We start from the raw sequence: 9712 nt of genomic DNA on the forward strand, positions 1-9712 counted from the left end.
AGCTTGCGACGAAGCGCAGGCGTCTCACTGTCAATGAAAGAGGCTCGCTCTCGGCAGACCAGACTAGAGGACAGTGCCTAACCCAGGATACACAGACGCACAATTTTAACTACGAGGAGACCGAACGGAGATCAATTCACAATTTAAAGGGTTAGATTTGAGAGGCTGCAACTCAGAATGGCTACCGATACAGCCTCTGTTTTTCTGTCCCCCTTCAAAACGTGCTTTCTTCTACTTTTGGGTGGTTTGGTGTCCAAAGCTGCGCAGGACCAGCAGGGAAGTTTGTACATGTGGATTGATGCCAACCAAGCCAGAATCCTAATTGGTAAGTAGCGTTTATTTGCAATTAACCAATGTTACAGTGTCACTTGTATTGGCTTAACGTGCATAGAAAAGTTGGATTGTAACTTTAACTTTAAAGGGTAAGTTCCATGCACTGTGACCCCTATTATATTGGACTGAGTAAAAATTTTGTAGCCACCCCATGCTCTTTCGCATGTGTTGATGCTCTTGTTGAAATGTCAGTGTGTGTTATTGTGCAGGGGTTTGAGGAGGATATCATTGATCGTGTCAGAGGGAAAGATTGCCCCATTTACAACTGACTTAAGGAAAAGTTAGGGGATCATGTTGTAAATGTGTGTGTTATTGTACAGGGTTTGAGGAGGATATCTTGATCGTGTCCGAGGGGAAAATGGCTCCATTCACAACTGACTTCAGAAAGGCCCAGCAGAGGATGCCTGCGATACCAGTGAATATCCAGAACGTCAACTTCACCTGGCAAGCTACTGAACAGGTAGGAGACGGTGACAGGATCACATTAGCCTATAGGCCTACTTACATTTGAAAAGAGGAAAATGTGTATATTTGATTCCATTTATTGTTTGACTTTTAGTGATAATTGAAAGGCTATATCAAAGGCTATTGATCTGAGAACATGCGCGTAATTGTAGCCTAATGCACAATGCGGTGACTAGTGCGCAATTCTATATGGCAAAAAGGCTGTAATTCATTTCGTTTTGATAAAATAATGATACATTTTGTTGTTCTTATTATTTTGAATCGGTAAGGCTAATAGCCTATATTTAGTACGCATTGATTAACTACATTATGCATAAAAAAAAAAAAACTCACTTCAAATGAAGAATGTCTTTGAAATTATTGTCTCGATAAAGATCAATAAACTAGGCAAGAGCCACTGACTATCCCCCACACTTAAGCCTTCATTCATAAACTAGTCCACATTTCTTCTGAACTATTGTTTCTCACGCTTTCCCCTACATCAAAGACCCAATTCTGATCAAACAACTACGCAATTTTGAGGTTTAAAAAAAATAAGCCTATGTGCGCGGTAGCAGCAGATGATTGATTTTTTTAAAAGAGTTTTAGCTTGAGCTCTCTGACCAGTTTCCTTTTTTAATATTCTAATTCCCGTCTCTTGCGGTATTTTACATGTCGGTGTCGTGGAACCTGCCGCCACGGATCAAAGCACCGGGCCGCGGCGAGGCCGCCTCTAGGACATGTGCCAAACATCTGGTCCATCTGCGCATTGAAAACATTGGGTCAAATTCTCAGACGCGTGCCAGACCCAACCCGCGCGCTTTATTGGAACTGAGAGGGAAAAGAAAGTTCCATTTGGGATTCGCTTTGTGCAATGGTGTTATTGCCTTGTTCATAATCTTTGTTATGAGTAACAGCTTTGGCAATAACAGTCAGTGAAGTGGTAAAATATTTTTTTTTATCTACACAAAATGCCTTTCAACAAGTCTTCTCTCTCCTATAAGGGATTTGGTAACCTTACTGTGAGGCCGTTGGACAATATTGACATTTATGTATAACAGACATAAAACGGTTATAAACTATTGATGATAATAATGCAATGAGGATGAAAATGTATCCTCTTTTATGTTCAGAGACTTTGAGCTTCATGAAGACTTCACAAGAGGAGCCTAGGCTAAACATTACCAGTTGTGTGGCACACATCCCTGCAAGGCGGGTCCCCAATATATATATATACAGTGGGGAGAACAAGTATTTGATACACTGCCGATTTTGCAGGTTTTCCTACTTACAAAGCATGTAGAGGTCTGTCATTTTTATCATAGGTACACTTCAACTGTGAGAGACGGAATCTAAAACAAAAATCCAGAAAATCACATTGTATGATTTTTAAGTAATTAATTTGCTTTTTATTGCATGACATAAGTATTTGATACATCAGAAAAGCAGATCTTAATATTTGGTACAGAAACCTTTGTTTGCAATTACAGAGATCATACGTTTCCTGTAGGTCTTGACCAGGTTTGCACACACTGCAGCAGGGATTTTGGCCCACTCCTCCATACAGACCTTCTCCAGATCCTTCAGGTTTCGGGGCTGTCGCTGGGCAATACGGACTTTCAGCTCCCTCCAAAGATTTTCTATTGGGTTCAGGTCTGGAGACTGGCTAGGCCACTCCAGGACCTTGAGATGCTTCTTACGGAGCCACTCCTTAGTTGCCCTGGCTGTATGTTTCGGGTCGTTGTCATTCTGGAAGAACCAGCCATGACCCATCTTCAATGCTCTTACTGAGGGAAGGAGGTTGTTGGCCAAAATCTCACAATACATGGCCCCATCCATCCTCCCCTCAATACGGTGCAGTCGTCCTGTCCCCTTTGCAGAAAAGCATCCCCAAAGAATGATGTTTCCACCTCCATGCTTCACGGTTGGGATGGTGTTCTTGAGGTTGTACTCATCCTTCTTCTTCCTCCAAACACGGCGAGTGGAGTTTAGACCAAAAAGCTCTATTTTTGTCTCATTAGACCACATGACCTTCTCCCATTCCTCCTCTGGATCATCCAGATGGTCATTGGCAAACTTCAGATGGGCCTGGACATGTGCTGGCTTGAGCAGGGGGACCTTGCGTGCGCTGCAGGATTTTAATCCATGACGGCTTAGTGTGTTACTAATGGTTTTCTTTGAGACTGTGGTCCCAGCTCTCTTCAGGTCATTGACCAGGTCCTGCCGTGTAGTTCTGGGCTGATCCCTCACCTTCCTCATGATCATTGATGCCCCATAAGGTGAGATCTTGCATGGAGCCCCAGACAGAGGGTGATTGACCGTCATCTTGAACTTCTTCCATTTTCTAATAATTGCGCCAACAGTTGTTGCCTTCTCACCAAGCTGCTTGCCTATTGTCCTGTAGCCCATCCCAGCCTTGTGCAGGTCTACAATTTTATCCCTGATGTCCTTACACAGCTCTCTGGTCTTGGCCATTGTGGAGAGGTTGGAATCTGTTTGATTGAGTGTGTGGACAGGTGTCTTTTATACAGGTAACGAGTTCAAACAGGTGCAGTTAATACAGGTAATGAGTGGAGAACAGGAGAGCTTCTTAAAGAAAAACTAACAGGTCTGTGAGAGCCGGAATTCATACTGGTTGGTAGGTGATCAAATACTTATGTCATGCAATAAAATGCAAATTAATTACTTAAAAATCATACAATGTGATTTTCTGGATTTTTGTTTTAGATTCCGTCTCTCACAGTTGAAGTGTACCTATGATAAAAATTACAGACCTCTACATGCTTTGTAAGTAGGAAAACCTGCAAAATCGGCAGTGTATCAAATACTTGTTCTCCCCACTGTATATATATATATAAATCATGTTTTGGGTTTGGGCCCCCCAGATAGCATATGAACCAGTGGAGGCTGCTGAGGGGAGTACAGCTCAAAAATAATGGCTGTAATGGAGCCTAAATGAATCAGGAATGATCAGGGGCAGCTATACCATAAGGACCCCTTATTCATGTCCTCATTACATGTAGTGCAACAAGTCCACTCATGATCTGGAAAGTTCTCTACTTTTTGATAGATTTAAACAAACAATATTGAAATCACCATGGTCACAAAAACCATCTGCCTGATAGATATATGAATTTTGGTTAAAATATGTTACATTTAATTAGGTTTTAGAGTCATAAAGCAACTGATGAAAAAAACTAAATCGCTACTGTGTGTTCCACTATGAATGAAGAAAATGGTCACTTTTGTCAACTCCGTAAAAAAACATAAACTCTGTCAGATTGTTTGTCTAACGTCAGGGTGGGAATTGAACCTTTTGGTCCACCAGACTGGCATACCAGACACCTCTGCCTCCCCCTCAAGGCAAAGGGGCCCACCAGCTCTAGAGGCCCATGCGCCTGTCATCCCATGTCTATTTTATTTTTTTGATTTTTTATGAATAAATCATTTTGACAGTAACCCTCCCAAAACAAGTGTAAGGGGATACTAGTGATAAAAGCTACGAAAGCGCCAGTGCAATAAGTGGAGCTTACTCAGGTGTTTCAAAAGCGCATATCAGACCGAGAGCCTAATGCTTCTTAGGCAGGCTAGTTCTTTATGAGTTTTAGTTTAGAAAACGATCTCTCCGCAGGAGCGACAGTTACAGGGATGGTAAAAAACAGCTTGATTGCCGTAGCAACTTCAGGGAAACTGGGCAGAAGGGAGTTCAAATACAGCAGTTCTGTAACATCCGTTAATTGAGACTCTCGTTCTCCTTAATTGCCGGCCTCAACACGTTATGGAAATAAATTACATTACATTTATGTCATTTAGCAGACGCTCTTATCCAGAGTGACTTACAAATTGGTGCATTCACCTTATAGCCAGTGGGATAACCACTTTACAATGTTTTTTTTTGTTTGATTTTTTTGGGGGGTGGGGTGGGGTGGGGTAGAAGGATTACTTTATCCTATCCCAGGTATTCCTTAAAGAGGTGGGGTTTCAAATGTCTCCGGAAGGTGGTGAGTGACTCCGCTGTCCTGGCGTCGTGAGGGAGCTTGTTCCACCATTGGGGTGCCAGAGCAGCGAACAGTTTTGACTGGGCTGAGCGGGAACTGTGCTTCCGCAGAGGTAGGGGAGCCAGCAGGCCAGAGGTGGATGAATGCAATGCCCTCGTTTGGGTGTAGGGACTGATCAGAGCCTGAAGGTACGGAGGTGCCGTTCCCCTCACAGCTCCGTAGGCAAGCACCATGGTCTTGTAGCAGATGCAAGTTTCAATTGGAAGCCAGTGGAGTGTGCGGAGGATCAGGGTGACGTGAGAGAACTTGGGAAGGTTGAACACCAGACGGGCTGCGGCATTCTGGATGAGTTGTAGGGGTTTAATGGCACAGGCAGGGAGCCCAGCCAACAGCGAGTTGCAGTAATCCAGACGGGAGATGACAAGTGCCTGGATTAGGACCTGTGCCAAAGTGGTTATCCCACTGGCTATAAGGTGAATGCACCTATTTGTAAGTCGCTCTGGATAAGAGCGTCTGCTAAATGACGTAAATGTAATGTAAATGTACTCTCCGAATGTTGTAGAGCATGAACCTACAGGATCGGGTCACCGCCTTGATGTTAGCGGAGAACGACAGGGTGTTGTCCAGGGTCACGCCAAGGCTCTTCGCACTCTGGGAGGAGGACACAACGGAGTTGTCAACCGTGATGGCGAAATCATGGAACGGGCAGTCCTTCCCCGGGAGGAAGAGCAGCTCCGTCTTGCCAAGGTTCAGCTTGAGGTGGTGATCCGTCATCCATACTGATATGTCTGCCAGACATGCAGAGATGCGATTCGCCACCTGGTTATCAGAAGGGGGAAAGGAGAAGATTAGTTGTGTGTCGTCTGCGTAGCAATGATAGGAGAGGCCATGTGAGGATATGACAGAGCCAAGTGACTTGGTGTATAGCAAGAATAGGAGAGGGCCTAGAACTGAGCCCTGGGGGACACCAGTGGTGAGAGCACGTGGTGCGGAGACAGCTTCTCGCCACGCCACTTGGTAGGAGTGACCGGTCAGGTAGGACGCAATCCAAGAGTGAGCCGCTCCGGAGATGCCCAGCTCGGAGAGGGTGGAGAGGAGGATCTGATGGTTCACAGTATCAAAGGCAGCAGACAGGTCTAGAAGGACAAGAGCAGAGGAGAGAGAGTTAGCTTTAGCAGTGCGGAGAGCCTCCGTGACACAGAGAAGAGCAGTCTCAGTTGAATGACCAGTCTTGAAACCTGACTGGTTTGGATCAAGAAGGTCATTCTGAGAGAGATAGCAAGAGAGTTGGCTAAAGACGGCACGCTCAATCGTTTTGGAGAGAAAAGAAAGAAGGGATACTGGTCTGTAGTTGTTGACATCAGAGGGATCGAGTGTTGGTTTTTTGAGAAGGGGTGCAACTCTCGCTCTCTTGAAGACGGAAGGGACATAGCCAGCGGTCAAGGATGAGTTGATCAGCGAGGTGAGGTAAGGGAGAAGGTCATCGGAGATGGTCTGGAGAAGAGAGGAGGGGATAGGGTCAAGCGGGCAGGTTGTTGGGCAGCCGGCCGTCACAAGTCGCAAAATTTTATCTGGAGAGAGAGGGGAGAAAGAAGTCAAAGCATAGGGTAGGGCAGTGTGAGCAGGACCAGCAGTGTCATTTGACTTAACAAACGAGGATCGGATGTCGTCAACCTTCTTTTCAAAATGGTTGACGAAGTCATCCACAGAGAGGGAGGAGGGGGGGAGGGGGAGGAGGATTCAGCAGGGAGGAGAAGGTGGCAAAGAGCTTCCTAGGGTTAGAGGCAGATGCTTGGAATTTAGAGTGGTAGAAAGTGGCCTTAGCAGCAGAAACAGATGAAGAAAATGTAGAGAGGAGGGAGTGAAAAGATGCCAGGTCCGCAGGGAGTCTAGTTTTCCTCCATTTCCGCTCGGCTGCCCGGAGCCCTGTTCTGTGAGCTCGCAATGAGTCATCAAGCCACGGAGCTGGAGGGGAGGACCGAGCCGGCCGGGAGGATAGGGGACATAGAGAGTCAAAGGATGCAGAAAGGGAGGAGAGGAGGGTTGAGGAGGCAGAATCAGGAGATTGGAGGGAGAAGGATTGAGCAGAGGGAAGAGATGATAGGATGGAAGAGGAGAGAGTAGCGGGAGAGAGAGAGCGGAGGTTGCGACGGCGCATTACCATCTGAGTAGGGGCAGAGTGAGTAGTGTTGGAGGAATTACCTGTATAGGAAGCCCTGGGGACAGGTTGTCTGGATGCTGGACAGCCAATCAATTGGTAGATGCAAACAGATTACCATCTTTAGCAGACAACAGTTCTTTAGGGCTTGAACACAAAAAAAAGCGATTTGGTTTGTACTGGTGAACCGATGTTTGAGTTGTGTGGTTGCAATAGCAACAGTCCCTTATCTCTGGTATATCTTGGCATGCATCATTCAAGACTAAGTTCATATTGTGTGCAGCCCAATGGACCTATAATGCACAATGTCTCAGGAAAGACTGTCTGGGGCGGCAATACTCGGTATAGAAAACAGTCAGTTCCGCTACCTGGACCTAAAAGCCGTAGTGGAAACATTTGCACACAAAAAAAAAAGGAGGCTTCAGGTCTCTCAAGTTGGATCTAATTTGATTTAATTTAATTGACCTTGAATATTGCAGCCTGTTTGTGTAGGCTATTAGCCAGACAAAACCCACTGAGGTCAACAATAAATAGTGGCTGAGTTTATCCTCAAGCCGACTACTTTTCTTCCTCATTGTTAGGCTATTTGATGCGGAATTTTTTATAAAACATTTATAAATAGCATCTAAATATGGTAAATAGCTACAGACAGTATACTGCATAATGACACAACCCATAGTGAGGTAGTGGTTTGGAGGGTGGACTGACTATTATTTGTCATAGTCCCCCGTGTAGCTCAGTTGGTAGAGCATGGCGCTTGCAACGCCAGGATTGTGGGTTCGTTTCCCACGGGGGGGGGCAGTATGAAAATGTATGCACTCACTAACTGTAAGTCGCTCTGGATAAGCGCGTCTTCTAAATGACTAAAATGTAAAAAAATGTAGACTGGTTTTACGCGCGAACTTTCTATCCAAGCTGGGAGAGAGCGTGAGGACGGCTAACGTCATGCTGGTTCAGGTAGCCTCTACAGGACGGCTGTATACCTTGCTGGGTCCAGAGAAACCGCGCGTCACGCCCTGACCTTAGAGATCCCCTTTATTCTCTGTTTTGGTTAGGTCGGGGTGTGATTTGGGTGGGCATTTTAGTTTTTCTATTTCTATGTTTGGTCGGGTGTGGTTCCCAATCAGAGGCAGCTGTCTATCGTTGTCTCTGATTGGGGATCATACCTAGGCAGCCTTTTTCCCCACCTTTAGTTTGTGGGATCTTGTTTTTGTATAGTTGCTTTGTAGCCAGCAGAACTTTACGTTCGTTCGTATTTTGTTGTTTTGTCGGTGTTCACGTAATATATTAATATGTTCGCCTACCACGCTGCACCTTGGTCCGATCCTTTAATCAACGAACGTGACACTGCGTTACGCCAGTGCAGACTCTGTGGCAGGTAGATAAAAAAAATCTACCAGCCACTTAGATTCTATTAACCAGACAAATTGTTTTTTATTTCGCCATAATTACACCAAATATCACAAATAAAGGATGAGCTTTGTGATGTTTCTTAAACAACAAATGTATCACTAATAAGAAGTAATGTGGTATATTGCTCAATACAATCGTCTTTTATATATACAGTGTATATTCAAGAGTGTACAAAACATTATAAACACCTTCCTAATATTGAGTTGCACCCCCCTTTTTTTTCAGAACAGCCTCAATTCGTTGGGGCATGGACTCTACAAGGTCTCGAAAGCGTTCCACAGGGATGCTGGCCCACATGTTGACTCCAATGCTTCCCACAGTTGTGTCAAGTTGGCTGGATGTTCTTTGGGTAGTGGACCATTCTTGATACACACGGGGAAACTGTTGAGTGTGAAAAACCCAGCAGCGTTGCCGTTCTTGTCACACTCAAACCGGTGCACCTGGCACCTACTACCATACCCCGTTCAAAGGCACTTCAATCTTTTGTCTTGGGGTATAATGAATTAGTTAATTATTATTTGATAAAATATTGAATTTGGCCTTTACTAGAAATGCTTTTGATAACACATTCAATAATGGCTAAACAGACAGTCAAAAAATAAATCATAAGGAATAAGATTTTGAAGTGTCTGTCCTATAGCTAGGATGATATGAGAAAGATCAGGAAGTATTTTAGTTTCTTGGATATTTAACTCCCTTTTTTTTTCATTGGCACAAAACTACCTCCGTACTTCCATTCATTTTTGAAACCGTTACCAGGTTCCTTCTGACGCGTCACTTGTGGACACCATCGTGTTCGTGAGAGTCTCATCTGTCCATAAAGTATTCGTTTATACCCCGTTCTGACGCTACAGACGTTTGTGAGAAGACAGATGTTCGGGACGTCTCCTGTCTGATAAACAGCGCTGTAGCACTGACAACTTCCACCGCAGATGCAGAAGGCCGCCATAGGTGGATGCGGTGAATTGAAAACGCAGCCCATACAAAAAACCCCCCCCCGGATATCTGTAGCTTAAACTGATGGATTTTGATTGGGGATTTTTTTATTATTATGTTAATTTGGATTGACGCACGGTCGACTCTTAAGGATGAAGGGGGCGTGCCATTACCGTGGTAACACCGCGCCGCGTCAGTGTCAGACGTGAGAATCTCCGTGTCTCTTCGCTAGCAGCAGACAGTTGCAGCAAACTCTAACTAATATTGAAAAACAACCTTAGTGTGTGAACAAAACAATGGAACTAGCCAAGACACACCAGGACAGAGGGCTGAAAGACTGGTTGTTTTTATTGAGGATTTTCAAATGAATCATTTTCCATATTTTACTAATGTTTGTATTGAACTTTATTATTATTTTTTTTTTTATATG

The sequence above is a fragment of the Coregonus lavaretus genome (genome assembly GCF_964263955.1).
Source record: "Coregonus lavaretus genome assembly, contig: HAP1_SCAFFOLD_3781, whole genome shotgun sequence".
In the NCBI taxonomy this organism is placed as follows: domain Eukaryota; kingdom Metazoa; phylum Chordata; class Actinopteri; order Salmoniformes; family Salmonidae; genus Coregonus; species Coregonus lavaretus.